Genomic DNA, 13,266 nt, shown 5'->3' on the forward strand with positions numbered 1-13,266 from the left:
AGAAAAAGATGCCCTGAGAATCGTGGGACCTGCATGGACAAATCCCATGTGGAACAGGGCTTGTTGTAAGGAGGGGAATTGGATAAGACAGCATGGAAAAGCTGGCTGCATCCAACCCTTGACTGGCAACATTCTAGTTGACTTTGCTCCCCCCAATTTTAAAGATAGCCTTTTCTTTGTCCAATCATGATACCACTTTGGCAAAGAGTACAATGTTCATACAACAAGTTCATATAAAAGCAGATCACATTCTCAGTGACAAGAATTCCCTCCCAAGATTTGCCACAGCCCATCTTTACTTAGCAATCACTACGAAATGAACCTTGACAAATTTTCTTCAGCTCTGGAGCCAGCCCCAAAATTTAAGTCACTAATTTTTCAGCAGTCAGCATTTTGTATTTTAATGACCATATTTTCTAATTATTGTTATCACCAAACCTCAATCTTACATGATCTGAATGGCCCAGCCTAGCCCAATTTCGTCAGATCTCGGAAGCTAAGCAGAGTCAGCCCTGGTTAGTATTTGGATGGGAGAACACCAAGGGATACCAGAGCTGCTATGCAGAGGCAGGCAATAGCAAACCACCTCTGAGCATCTCTTGCCTTGAAAACCCACCAGAGTCTCCTTAAGTCACCTGCAACTTGATGGCACTTTCCACCAACAACAACTTTTTCAGTGTTTCACAGAATTTTATTAAAGACTGACAAAAGTGTTGTAGCATTTAAATGAATATAGCAGAAACTCCACCTCAACAAAAAGCTAACCCCTATCCCTAGCCAAATATCTGCCCAATTTCTCATAATTCCAGTATGGTTTTTAAAAAGCACATTTAACTGAATACTGGAACTTGCATAAAAACAACGGATTTATTCATCTGCCACCACTGAATGGTGCAAACTTAAATTTACATACAAACAAGCAACGACAATGACGTCCATTTATTTTGTGTCATACAACAAAATGTTTTGATGAAAAATGATAAAGCAGCCTTGGATTAGATCCAGTCAGTTTTTTTGCTCAATCCCAGCCTATTCCCCCTACTTATCATAGCCCCCATTCTTGTATTTCTTAGCCTTCCCTCTATATTTATTATTTAATTATTTAATTAATTAAATTTTAGACTGCATCTTCCCTGCAAGCAGGGCTCAGGGCAGCTTACAACAGAAAGGAACATACAATAAGTACTTGAGAAAATTGAACATTGTTGTGCTTGTTTCCCCTTTTGGCTCAAGTAGCCATTTGGTCAGTTCTCTAAGTTTTAGGGTACATCAACACACCATTTCTAGGTGAAAGAATCCACTTGGGGAAGTGATGGTGAAAGCTCACGTACCATTTCCTGGAACCTGCAGGGAATGTGTCATGTTTGTCTTCCTCCCTGAGGACAAGATGGACTATACTTGTCAAAAGTGTAAGTTGATAGGACTCTTAGAGGAGAAGGGTTGAGGCCTGGAGGAAGGGATTACTACTCTATGAGGTCAAGGAAGGGGAGGAGTTCATTAACAGAAGCCTTGATGTCCTGCATAAGGAAGGCGAGATCAGTCAAAGGGACAACAGTGCGGTTGACTGCCCTAAGACTCCTCAGAGCGCTACAGCAGGACCCCAAAAGCGTCGATCAAGACAACAATCAGTGCCATTAGAACTGAGGAATCAATTCCAGGCCCTTGCAGTGGAGGCAGAGATGAAAACACTGCCAGTGGAAGTATCACAAACATAAGGAAGACAGAGGGAGGAGGACAGGGAGATACAAAGAAATGGCACTGGAAGGAAAAGGAAGGTGTTGGGCACAGGTGACTCTCTGGGGGGGGGGGATGGAACATCATGTGTTCAGGCCTGACCCTCTGGCCCAAGAGGTGTGTTACTTGCCAGGGGCAAAAATTAAAGATATTACAGACAGGATCCCAAAACTCATCAAACCTAGGGAGCATTACCCATTTGTGATAGTCCATGTGGGAACCAACGATATGGCCATGAACACCATCGAAAGCATTGAGGCTGACTATGAAGCTCTTGGGAGGAAGCTGAAGGGAATGGGAGCACAAGTGGTGTTCTCTGTGATTCTTCCTGCCGTACGAAGAGGAATACGACAGGAACAGATGATAATGGAAGTGAACCACTAGCTGTGTTGGTGGTACCAGCAGAAGCGATCTGGATTCTGGGACCACGGGCTAAGGTTTCAGGATGACAACCTACTAGCACACAGTAGACTTCACCTGTCAAGGTCAGGGAAGAATGTGTTTGGCAGAAACCCGGAAAAAATCATCAAGAGGGCTTTAAACCGACACCACAAGGGGAAGGAGACGACCAATACAGGGATTTAAATGAAGGACATCACCTGGGAGGCTAGGTCTAATGGAGCCAAAGGTGTGGGACTTCAGGCGTCTATGTACCAATGCTCAAGTTTGAGCAATAAGAAGGAAAAGCTTGAGCTTCTAATGCAGACAGAGGGATGATTTAGTAGGCATTACAGACACTTGGTAGGTCGAAGAGAAAGCAGAGGGGTGTTGTATGTGAGGAAAGGGTTTGTCAGGAAATACTGGAGGAGGAGGGTGGCAGCCCAGTGGAAAGTATCTGGGTGAGGTTAAGGGAAGGAAGGACAAACAGTATTGTAGCTGGAGTCTGCTATAGTCCTCCTGACCAGGATGAGGAGGTGGATGCTGCCCTCCTTGAACAGCTTGATAGGCTATCCAAACAGCATGACTGGGTCTGGTAGTTATGGGTGACTTTAACTTCACTGATATGTGCTGGGAGACAACTTCTCAAATGGTGGAGAAAGCTATGAGAGGCTCACCCATACTCGACAATATTGACCAACAGGCAAGAGATGGTAGATGGGGTGAAGGTGGTTGGGACCTTAGGGGGAAGTGACCATGTCCTGCTAGAATTCCTTTTGCTGTAGGGGACCAAGGAAGTTCATAGCCACACATGTATGTTAGATTTCAGTAGGGCAGACTTTAATAAACTCAGAGGCATGATGAGAATCATTCCATGGGCAAGTCTGTTGGAAGGTGTGGTGAAACGGGGACCCGCCTTCAGCCCTGGGAGACTAAGGTGCCGTCCTGTGGCTCGCAAGCCCCTGTTTTGGCCTTCTCACCCTGCCTGGTGGGACTATTTCTCTTCGTTAAACACTGACACAACTCACTGAATTGACTTACCGCCTTCCTTGAGGGACAGTGAGACCCCTCTGGCTAAATTCCCCACCTTGGGAAGTGGGTACCTCAATCTTTGGGTGCCCCCTGGAGAGTTGGCAACACCTCAGATTTAGGCCCGTTTGTGTTCCCTGGCCTCCCTTTGCCCCTGGTAACGTGCAGAGCGGGGAGGACTATGTGGTTAAGGCACACCAGGCTTTTTAAACTCAAAAAAGGAAGATTTATTTAACTATATACATATTGGGCACAGAAAATGAACACAGGCACTTCAACACAACTGGGGCACAGAAAATAAACAGGATAGAAACACAATTCCTCTGTCCCTACCCACACACCCTCTCTACCTCTGTAGTGGATTGTGGCCTCAGGCCCGGATTTGCGTTTCCCCCTCCTGTTGTGGAGAGAAACTCCAGCCCTCCCCCTCAGGACTGGCCACCAGTACTACCACCCTCCTGGCTCTCCACCACAGTCTATGGTGGCCTGGATTGCCCACGGAGTCCCTGGTAACAGGAGTCCCACCTGTGCTCTCACTGGAACCTGCTGTCCACGCTGAAAACCAGGCTGAGACTGACTCTTTTCCCCTCATGAGCCAAAAAGCCACTTTCTCCTTGGCCCCGCCCCTGGGGTGTGTCCCTCTTTTCCCGCTCTTTCCCCTCAAGGCTGCTGGGAAGTGTAGGCAGGGAGGTATGGCAGCTCCATTGTTCCCCACACGTAAGGAACTACCAGGCTGGTATCCATTTTAAGGCCTGGCAGCCATTTTGTCACAGAAGGGAAGAGAGCAAGTGAAGGGTGGGCTCTCCTAAAATAAGAGCTCTTGCAAGTTCAAGTCATCGCTATTCCACTAAGAAGGAAACATGGTAAGGGATCCAAGAAGCCAATATGGATGAACAGAGAATTCTGTGATGTGCTAAGGGAGAAAAAGGAAATGTTCAAGAAATGGAGGCAAGGATATACCTCTAAAGAAGAGTATCTAAGGGTTGCTAGGCACTGCAGGTCAGCCATTAGAAAGGCCAAAGCTCACCGTGAGCTAAAGCTGGCCAGGGAAGCTCGCTACAACAAGAAAATCTTCTTCAGATATGTGTGGAACAATCGCAAGGTAAAAGAGGCAATGGACCCACTGTTGAGTGAAAATGGAGAAACTCAGAGAGACAGCAGAAAGGTTCAATGCCTATTTTGCCTGTTTTTCCCCCTGAAAAAGAGTACAGGCTCACCTAGAAATGGTAGTAGGCAAGACTGGTTGGCATTGGCAGAGAGGTAGTTGAGAAGCACCTGGCTGAATTGAATGAGTATATTCCCCAGAGCCAGATGGTATGCACCCAAGAGAAGTTTCTAGAGAGCTTGCAGAGCCTTTGTCCATCATCTTCCAGATCTCTTGGAGGATGGGAGATGTGCCATAAGACTGGAGGAGGGCAGATGTTATCCCTATTTTCCAAAAAGGGAGGAAGGATGACCCAGTCTGACCTCTGTCCCAGGGAAGATATTGGAGCAGATTTTAAAAGGATCAATCTGTGATCATCTAAAGGACAACTTGGTGATTGGAGAAGTCAGCACGGATTTGTCCCCAACAGGTCCTGCCAGACCAACCTCATTTCTTTCTTTGATTGAGTGATGAGCTTACTGGATCGAGGGAATGCTGTTGATGTTGTTTACATGGATTTCAGTAAAGCTTTTGACAGGGTTCCCCATGATGTTCTGATAGCTAAACTAAAGGACTGTGGAGTGGACTCTAGGATAGTTAGGTGGGTAGGAAACTGGTTGGAGAACTGCACTGAGACAGTAGTTGTTAATGGCATTTCTTCTGAAGAGAGGGAGGTGTCCAGTGGGTGCCACAGGGCTCGGTTTTGGCCCAGTACGTTTCAATATTTTTATAAATGAACTGGATGTGGGTGTGGAGGGGCTACTCATTAAATTTGTAGATGGCACCAAATTGGGAGGAGGAGCAAACACAGAGACAGAATTCAACGAGTTCTGAACACACTGGAAAAGTGGGCGGATGTGAACAAGGTTAACAAGGTTAAATGCCGAGTTCTATACATCTGGGTAACGAATATGAGGAATACGCCTGCTGGATAGGGGAGACACTTCTAGCAGTGTATGTGAACAAGATCTTGGGGTACGGGTGGACTGAAAGTTAAATATGAGCAGCCAGTGTGACACGGTGACAAAAAAAAGGCTAATGCGATCTTGGGATGTATCAACAGAGAAATAACAAGATCATAATCCCACTGTACACTGCATTAGTCAGGCCACACCTGGAGTATTGTGTGTAGTTCTGGAGGCCTCACTTCAAAAAGGATGTGGACAGAATGAAGTGGGTGTAGAAGAGAGCGATGAGGATGATCAGGGGCCTGGAGACCAAGCCCTATAAGGAAAGGCTGAGGGACTTGGGAATGTTTAGTCAGCAGAAGAGGAGGTTGAGGGGGGACATGATTGCTCTCTTTAGGTTGAAGGGCTGTCACTTAAGAGGAGAGCAGGGAGCTGTTCCTGTTGGCAGCAGAGGATAGGACTCACAATAATGGGTTTAAATTAAGGGCGGGAAGGGCTGGACATTAGGAAAACCTTTTTTACAACAACAGTTGTGCAACAGTGGAATCAGCTACCATGGGAAGTGGTGAGCTCCCCCTCACTGGCAGTCTTTAATGAGTGTCTGGACAAACAATTTTCAGGGATGCTCTAGGCTGATCCTGCACTGAGCTGGGGGTTGGACTAGATGGCCTGTATGGCTCCTTCCAACTCTGTGATTCTATTATTATAAATAACTAAAAGTTAAAATCCTAGAATAAAATACATAGTGCATACATCAGCAATAATACAATCCATTCCAAGATGGCAAGAAAATTTCAGATTTCACAAGCATCCCGGGGGTGGTGGGGCTGCAGAGAAGGGAGGGTATGAGGGTGCCAGACCATATGCTGAACCATCGCTGTCCAAATCTGAATGCCTGGCAAAACATCTCTGCCTTACATGCCCTGCAGAAAGGTAACAAATCCCGCAGGGCATGGATGTTCTCCAGCAGAGTTCCACCAGGTAAGGGGCAAGGCCGAAAAAGCCCTGGCCCTGGTTCAGGACAGCCAGATCTCTCTCAGGCTGGGGACCACCAGGAGGTTCTTACTTCCCAAGAATAACACTCTTCTGGGGGCATACTCTTTTTCATTTGTCATTTTTGGTTTCAAGGCAAGAACTGCGGAACTTACACAGCAAGCTGGCTAAAATAATTGTTACCCTGAAAAATACCCAGTTCAGATCTCGCCACTGCTGTGAATTTAGGAAAGCCTTTTAGAGCCTTAGTCCTCCAACTGCAATATGCAGATAATACTAGTCTACCATACAGGGCTGTTTTAAGGATAAGTTGGTGTATAAAACACTTTGAATGCTGCCAGTGTTATATAAATACGAAGTAAACACAGAGGCAGGCAACAGCAAACCACCTCTAAATGACTCTTGCCTTGAAATTTCTATGGGGTCGTCAAAAGTCAGCTGTGACTTTACAGCACTTTCCACCACCACACAGACCTATAGCTAAAGCTATGAGAAGCAGAAACACCAAAAAATATGATACTTTGTTAAATGCAATTCAATATTTTAAAAAGTTTTTTTTATTAAACTGAGCATCAATGTTTGACTCAAGCATTGTGTATCACTACTTCCTTAACAATGACCTCCTAAGCAGAGTTACACATTGCTAATCCTATTGACTTTGATGGACTTAGAAGGGTGCAACTCTGTTTAGGGTGGCACTTTAAATTATGCTACTCAGCTGATGTGTACATGTCTTTTTAGATAAATTTAAAATTTATATTAAAAGAACCAACATGATATAGTTTATTGTAATATTGGTTATATTGTTTTATATAACCATTCCAAGTTTTTTAATACCATCATGTGTAACAATATTATACAATGCTGTAACTTTCAACAAATATTTATGCTTACACTTTTCTCTGTGCTCTCAAAGGAAATAGAACATAAGGCTTAAAGCAGATACCGGTTACCCCAATTATTCATTTTCTAGGACACTGAAGCTTTGTAAAACACACACACACATAAAAATAAAAGAGGTCAGTACAAACACATCCTCATTTTTAATTTAAGAAAGTCTGGCTTGCATAAGGGCTACATTTTAAGAAGATCATTATCATACTTAAGAAGACATAACTCAAAGTACTCATCAGCAACTTTAATTTTCATTTATTTGAAATATTTAATTGAGCTTTGGACACCAAATTTTTTAGAATCCAGAAAGAAATCAAAATAATACGTTCAAAGTACTTTGAATAAGAATACAGTAACCATAGTAAAATCATGCAGCTCAGTTCTATGTATTCAGAAATCCCACTATATTCACTGAAATTTACTTCCAAGAATGCAAATGAATGCAATAATACAAACAGCACCTCTATGTGGGCCATTTAATTCAAACTGAACCAAATACTGCTCAATGCTATGCAGTTATAAGTCCAACTGAGCTCAATGAAATTTATTCTCAAGTGTACATAGCAGTGTACCATTCATTATTTGTTTGATACAAGGAACAGTACAGTATACAGGGGTGGAAACAAGTCAGAGGGTCAAAAATACTGATTTTACTGACCAAAATTCCAAAAAACCCTGACCAAATACTGAACAATTTAATGTCAGCCTACTGATAAGCTAGCGTTTTAAATGTAAAACTAGGACTTCATTAAAAATTATTATTATCTGGCCTCCACTATCCCCATAGCCAGCCCCATAGTTAGATGTGACCCAGATAAAAGGATTGCACACCTTTTTATTGAATTTTTTTATGAATAGAGGACAACGTTTTCATTATTGTACAAAATTTAAGGCAAAAAAAGATTCCCTTTAAAAATAATCACATACTGCAGATAATAAAACAGCAAAAACATTAAAAATGAAACATAAAGTAATAATTATGACAGCAAAACATAATTACTGTAAGGTAAGACTTGTCTTTGCTTTTACTTTATCTTTGGTTTTTTGATGAAAAAAAGAACGGGTCCGAGCTCTGCCATCCCTGGTGGAGGCCGTGTCGGGCTGGGCATTGGAATACCGTAGACTGATTGGCATCCGGATCGGGGCGGATTGGCAGTGATGTTGTTGTTGGACCTGTTGGTGGCATTTGACACAGCTCACCATCAGTTACTGATCAATTACCGATCCACTGCCTCGCCGACACTTTAGTCCAGGGGCCTGCCTTGCAATGGCTGGCTTCCTTCCTTCAGGGTTGAGGACAAAGGGTGGCGCTAGGGGAGCAGCTATTCCAAAGGGACCCACTGATTTGTGTAGTGCCCCTAGGGGCAGTGCTGACACGTTATTTAACATCTACATGCACCCCTTTGCCCAAATTGCCTGGAGGCATGGGCTGGGATGTCACCAGTATGTGGATGACACCCAACTCTATCTGTTGTTGGATAGCCAGTCTGACTCTACACTGGAAGATCTGGACCGGGTGTTGCAAGCTGCGGCTGGTTGGCTCAGACTGAGCCAACTGAAATTGAATCTGACAAAGACAGAGGCCCTGTACCTGAGCCAGGGCGGCCCAAGGGTAGGGATCCTACTTCCGACCTTCGATGAGGCGCCATTGGTGCCAGCGCCAGAGGTTAGAAGCTCGGGAGTGCTCCTGGATGCCTCCCTAACAATGGAGGCCCAAATAGCAGCTACTGCCAAATCAGCCTTTTACCACCTCTGACTGATTAGGCAGTTGGTTCCCTTCCTTGAATGCAACGACTTGGAGACAGTGATCCATGCGATGGTCACCTTGAGTTTGGACTATTGTAATGCTCTCTACATGGGGCTGCCCTTGATCCAAATCCAGAAGCTACAGCTAGCGCAAAATGCTGCAGCCAGGCTTCTGATAGGCCTCCCTATGTGGGAGCATATCTAGCCTTTTCTGAAAGTACTGCACTGGCTGCTGATAGCATACCAAATTCGCTTCATGGTGCTGGTACTTACCTTTAAAGCTCTTTATGATCAGGGCCCACATACCTGAGGAACGCCTTTCCCCACATGTTCCCCAGAGAGCACTGCGCTCAGGGTCACAAAATTGATTGGCCTCCCAGGTCCTAAAGATGCCAGGCTGGCCACAACCAGGGCCAGGGCCTTCTCAGTGGTGGCTCTGTACTGGTGGAATGAGCTCCCAGAAGAGATCAGGACCCTCGGGACCTTTTAGAGTTCCGCAGGGCCTGCAAGATGGAGCTCTTCCACCAGGCCTTTGACTAAGGAGCCGCACCAAATAACATCAAATAACTGAGAAGTGACAGTACCCTAGTCCTTGGCTTACCACCAAGAGCCTGTGCTGTTGCCTAAATATAGAGACCAACCACCAATATAGATCATCTGATTACAACACTAGTATTGGTTCTGCCTTCTGTAAGCATTGTTATAAGTACCTGATCACTTACTAGCACTTTATGATAATGCAAAATTTTATTATTTGTCTTAAGATTGTATATAATTTGTTACCTATATGTTTAATCTCTTTGAAAACTGCCCTGAGCCCGCTCCAGTGGGGAGGGTGGGGTATAAATCAAATAAATAAACAAAGTTATTCACAAACTCTTTTGTTTCTCAACAGTTTTCTGCACTGCATCCACAAGCATTTTTCCCCTTGTTCTCTTCTTCCATTGCTTTCTCACTCCTTCTAGCAGGAGCTGTGCTGTGTTGAATCCCACAATATCCATCACCTCTATTTTCATTGTCTCATGTTTTAAGAGGTTAATTATATTTCTATACTTTGTGGAAGATTTCACCAAATCACTTTTACTCTTAGGAAAATGGAAAAACACAAACTGCATTCACAAAAATCAAAGAAATACTGACTTTACTGGCCAATTTTTTTAAAAAACTGACAAATTACTGACCAAGATGAAAAAACTGACTTTTACTGATTTTACTGACCATTTTCCACCCCTGAGTTCTAGTCTGGCCAGTGCATGTGCCAAAATAATGTAACAATATCAAGTAGTAATTCTATGAGATTGTACTGACTCACCTCATTATATAGTTGTACTCTTTATTCACTATAGAAAACTAGCTTATAAGGTAAAACTGAAGTGTTCCCAACAAATAAATTACCACACAAGCAAACAGTAAATTGCTTCCACCTAAGTGCTTGGATTTTACTGTGGGTTTTGTGGGGTTCAACAGCTGTTTCACTGGTATTGTCATTTTAACAGATTACAACCTTGGGCAGTTCCTAATTCAACCAGCAGAGCTTCAACTTCATTCCCTGCTCAGAGATGGAATAAAGATCTACCACCTTGTCCTGCAGATTCAGAGTTTGTCCACATTTTGTTTCACTAGGTGATTTTGGGGGGAGGGGTTGCAGTATTCCCCCAATCCCTTAGTCAACTGCAGCTTTTTTTGGGGGGGGCACAATTGTTGAAACAAGCTATTGAGGTCTGAGTGATGTCAAGAACAGACTGGGTACCACTGAGTTTTGTAATAACAGAAGCATGAGTAATGGACATCTTGTTGTTCTTGGATACTGAGTCATTATTTTACATTTTATGTAGAGTTTGTAAGCGGCTTTGAGTCCTATGTTTCAGGAGATTAGGATATACGGTAAATATTTTAATTTGTTTATAATTGTTGAAAGCTGTTTGACACCTATATAGTAAGAGATGGGGAATAAGTATTTCCATATTATTCTTCATGGATAATTTGGAGGAGTTAGCAGAAGGACAAATTATTGTTGGGATGGACTGCAATGGAACAGTAGATTCTAAACCAGATAGAATATCCTCCAGTATGAACTCTGGAATATTTCCAAAATGGTTTCTTAAAGCTCTAGACAATACCTTCTTGTTTGATGCATGGAGGTTGCTACATCTTACACTTGAATATTTCATTTCTGCATAGCTCCTATTCTAGCCCTAATAGGTTTATCGTATATCTAACCATTTAACCTAATCCACTAGATGTTAAAATAACTATGGTGACTTATTAAGGGTTCATTATCATCACATTACTCAAGTGTCAATTAATAACTATTCACACAAAGATCAACCCAAAGGCCATTCTAATTTAAGTTGATTTTTCAAATTAACAATGCAGTTTACATACATACTCCACAAAAGGAAAGCATTTTAAACATTTTAAAACAAAAAGAATCTTGCTAGATGAAAGCAAAGATCTGCTTAAGCCAATATCCTTTCTCCCGCAGTGACAGGCCAGCTGTATCAGGAGGCCCACCATCAGGACAGGAAGGCAACAGCTTTTCACTACAGTGTCCCACAAGAAACTTGCATTCAGTAACAGACTAACTCTGAACCTGTGCATAAAATAGTGACTAATCACTGACAGAATCACTGTTCATGAATATACTGAAACCCAAATAAAGATATCAAAAATCTGAAATGACATACTCCTCTGCTTCTTGAGTTTAACTTGTCGCAACTCAGTCAGTAAACGTGATTTACAGTTAAAAAGCACTTTTACTGTTTGTTCTAGGTTTAAATGTAGTTTGAACTAGAGTTATATTACCAACAGCCTTACCAATTATGTAAGCAATCCAATATGTCTGTATTGACATCACCCTAGCCTTAATTTTTTGTCTTCAAGAGACAAAATAGTTTCATAAATAGCTAATATTCAAAAGTATAAACTATATAGAGTGAAACTATCATGTTCCTACTCTGCTTTAAAGACTACATGAGATAACAGCCAGTGACCATCTAAAATTTCAGTTTATTTTGACAGGACGTGGCTTCCTTATAAACGTTTTTCACTCTTAGCCTCAAACCACCTCTGCTAGCAAACTTCAGCAAAAAGACAGCAATATAAGCGTGAGCTACTGTTGCCTTATCTCCACCTCTGAATGGGTTTAACTCTACCGTATTCCAGCCTACTTAATGCTATTTCATCCTTTTCGATTTTGTTCACGCTTTTGACACAGCAGAACAACCGAAAGCAGAGGGAATAGCTTCCCCCTTGGTTATCCTGAAACGCGAAATACAGTCCCTTCGGGCCTCTTTTCTTGAAGAAACATTACTGGAGAGCGGGGGGTGGAGAAGGGGGGGCGGGGGTGGTTTGCCGATTCCCCTACACTCCTCACTTCCTACTTGATTATGCGACTTCCTCGCATTCCTAAATCCATCCTTTGAGCGGCCCCACAAACTGTCGCCTCACTCAATCCATTCCTCCAACTCTTCCATCGGCCCCGCCTCACTGGTTGACACAGGAGTAAGAGGAAGTGGGAGAAATGGGGGCGCCATTTTGAGGGTGGGAAGGAGCCAAGCTTGCTAAACGTCCCGCCCCGCCAGTGGAGGCCCCGCCGGCGCCACTAGAGAAGCGGGGGGGGGGGCGGGAGAGGAAGGCAGGAGCGCGCGCCAGCCTCTCTGAGACCCGGTCATTCCCTTCCCCCACCGACTCCGGCCTTAGCGCGTTACCTGGCTGTGACTTGGAGGCACCGGCCTTTCTACCACTTCAGTCCACCGCCGGAAAGCGAGCAAATGACGGACTGAAGGAAGGCCGGCGAACGTCGGCACCTATCGGCTCGGATACAGAAGGTGAGGGACTGAGCTTCTTCCGCGCCTCACGGTGGGGGGACGGCCGCCAACTTCCGTCTCCTTCGCCGCCACCGCCTCCTCCTACCGGACCAAAACACAAACACGCCACTTCCTCTTGCCACGTCACCACGCCCACTTCGTATCACTTCCGCTTCACGTTGGTCACGTGGACTAGCGGGCCGTTGTTGCCGAAACGCGCGGCGTTCCTTGGCGCTTTCGACCGGTGTGTCTTGGCTGTCGGCGCCAAGCATTGTGGGAGTCGGGGGGAGGGTGGAAATACAGTTCTGCTTCAGTCGCTCTAGTGTCGGAGTCGAGTGAGGTATGTCACGTGACTCCCCGTAAACCTTGTCACTGTGCTGTTTCCCTTTTCAGAGGGCTAGGAGGGCCAGTCACTTTTCTCAAAGGACCGATGAACTGTACCGGATATCCAGTTTAAGTATCGTTGTCATTAAAGATAGGGTGTATCCTACAGGGCAGAATTAGGAAACTGCCTCCTCCGCCTTCCGATGTGATGAGTGTCCTACAACCTTTCGGGAAGCTTTGAATCGATTGAGCACAAACCATAACAAGCTATGCACGTGTATATTTTAGAAAGAAAGGGTTGCTAGCT

At 44.2% G+C, this 13,266-nt stretch overlaps 1 protein-coding gene across 1 annotated transcript in view; it reads right to left on the reverse strand.

The window, feature by feature from the left end:
- The window catches only part of RAB5A (RAB5A, member RAS oncogene family), a 31,669-nt gene extending 18,865 nt beyond the window's left edge, over positions 1-12,804 (reverse strand). The window contains exon 1 of the mRNA XM_015426964.1: positions 12,537-12,804. The gene's annotated coding sequence lies outside the window, so the exon portion shown is untranslated. The remainder of the gene's footprint in view (positions 1-12,536) is intronic.
- Positions 12,805-13,266: the final 462 nt, after the last annotated feature.

Source organism: Gekko japonicus, unplaced genomic scaffold (assembly GCF_001447785.1).
Source record: "Gekko japonicus isolate JY-2015 unplaced genomic scaffold, Gekko_japonicus_V1.1 scaffold162, whole genome shotgun sequence".
NCBI lineage: Eukaryota > Metazoa > Chordata > Lepidosauria > Squamata > Gekkonidae > Gekko > Gekko japonicus.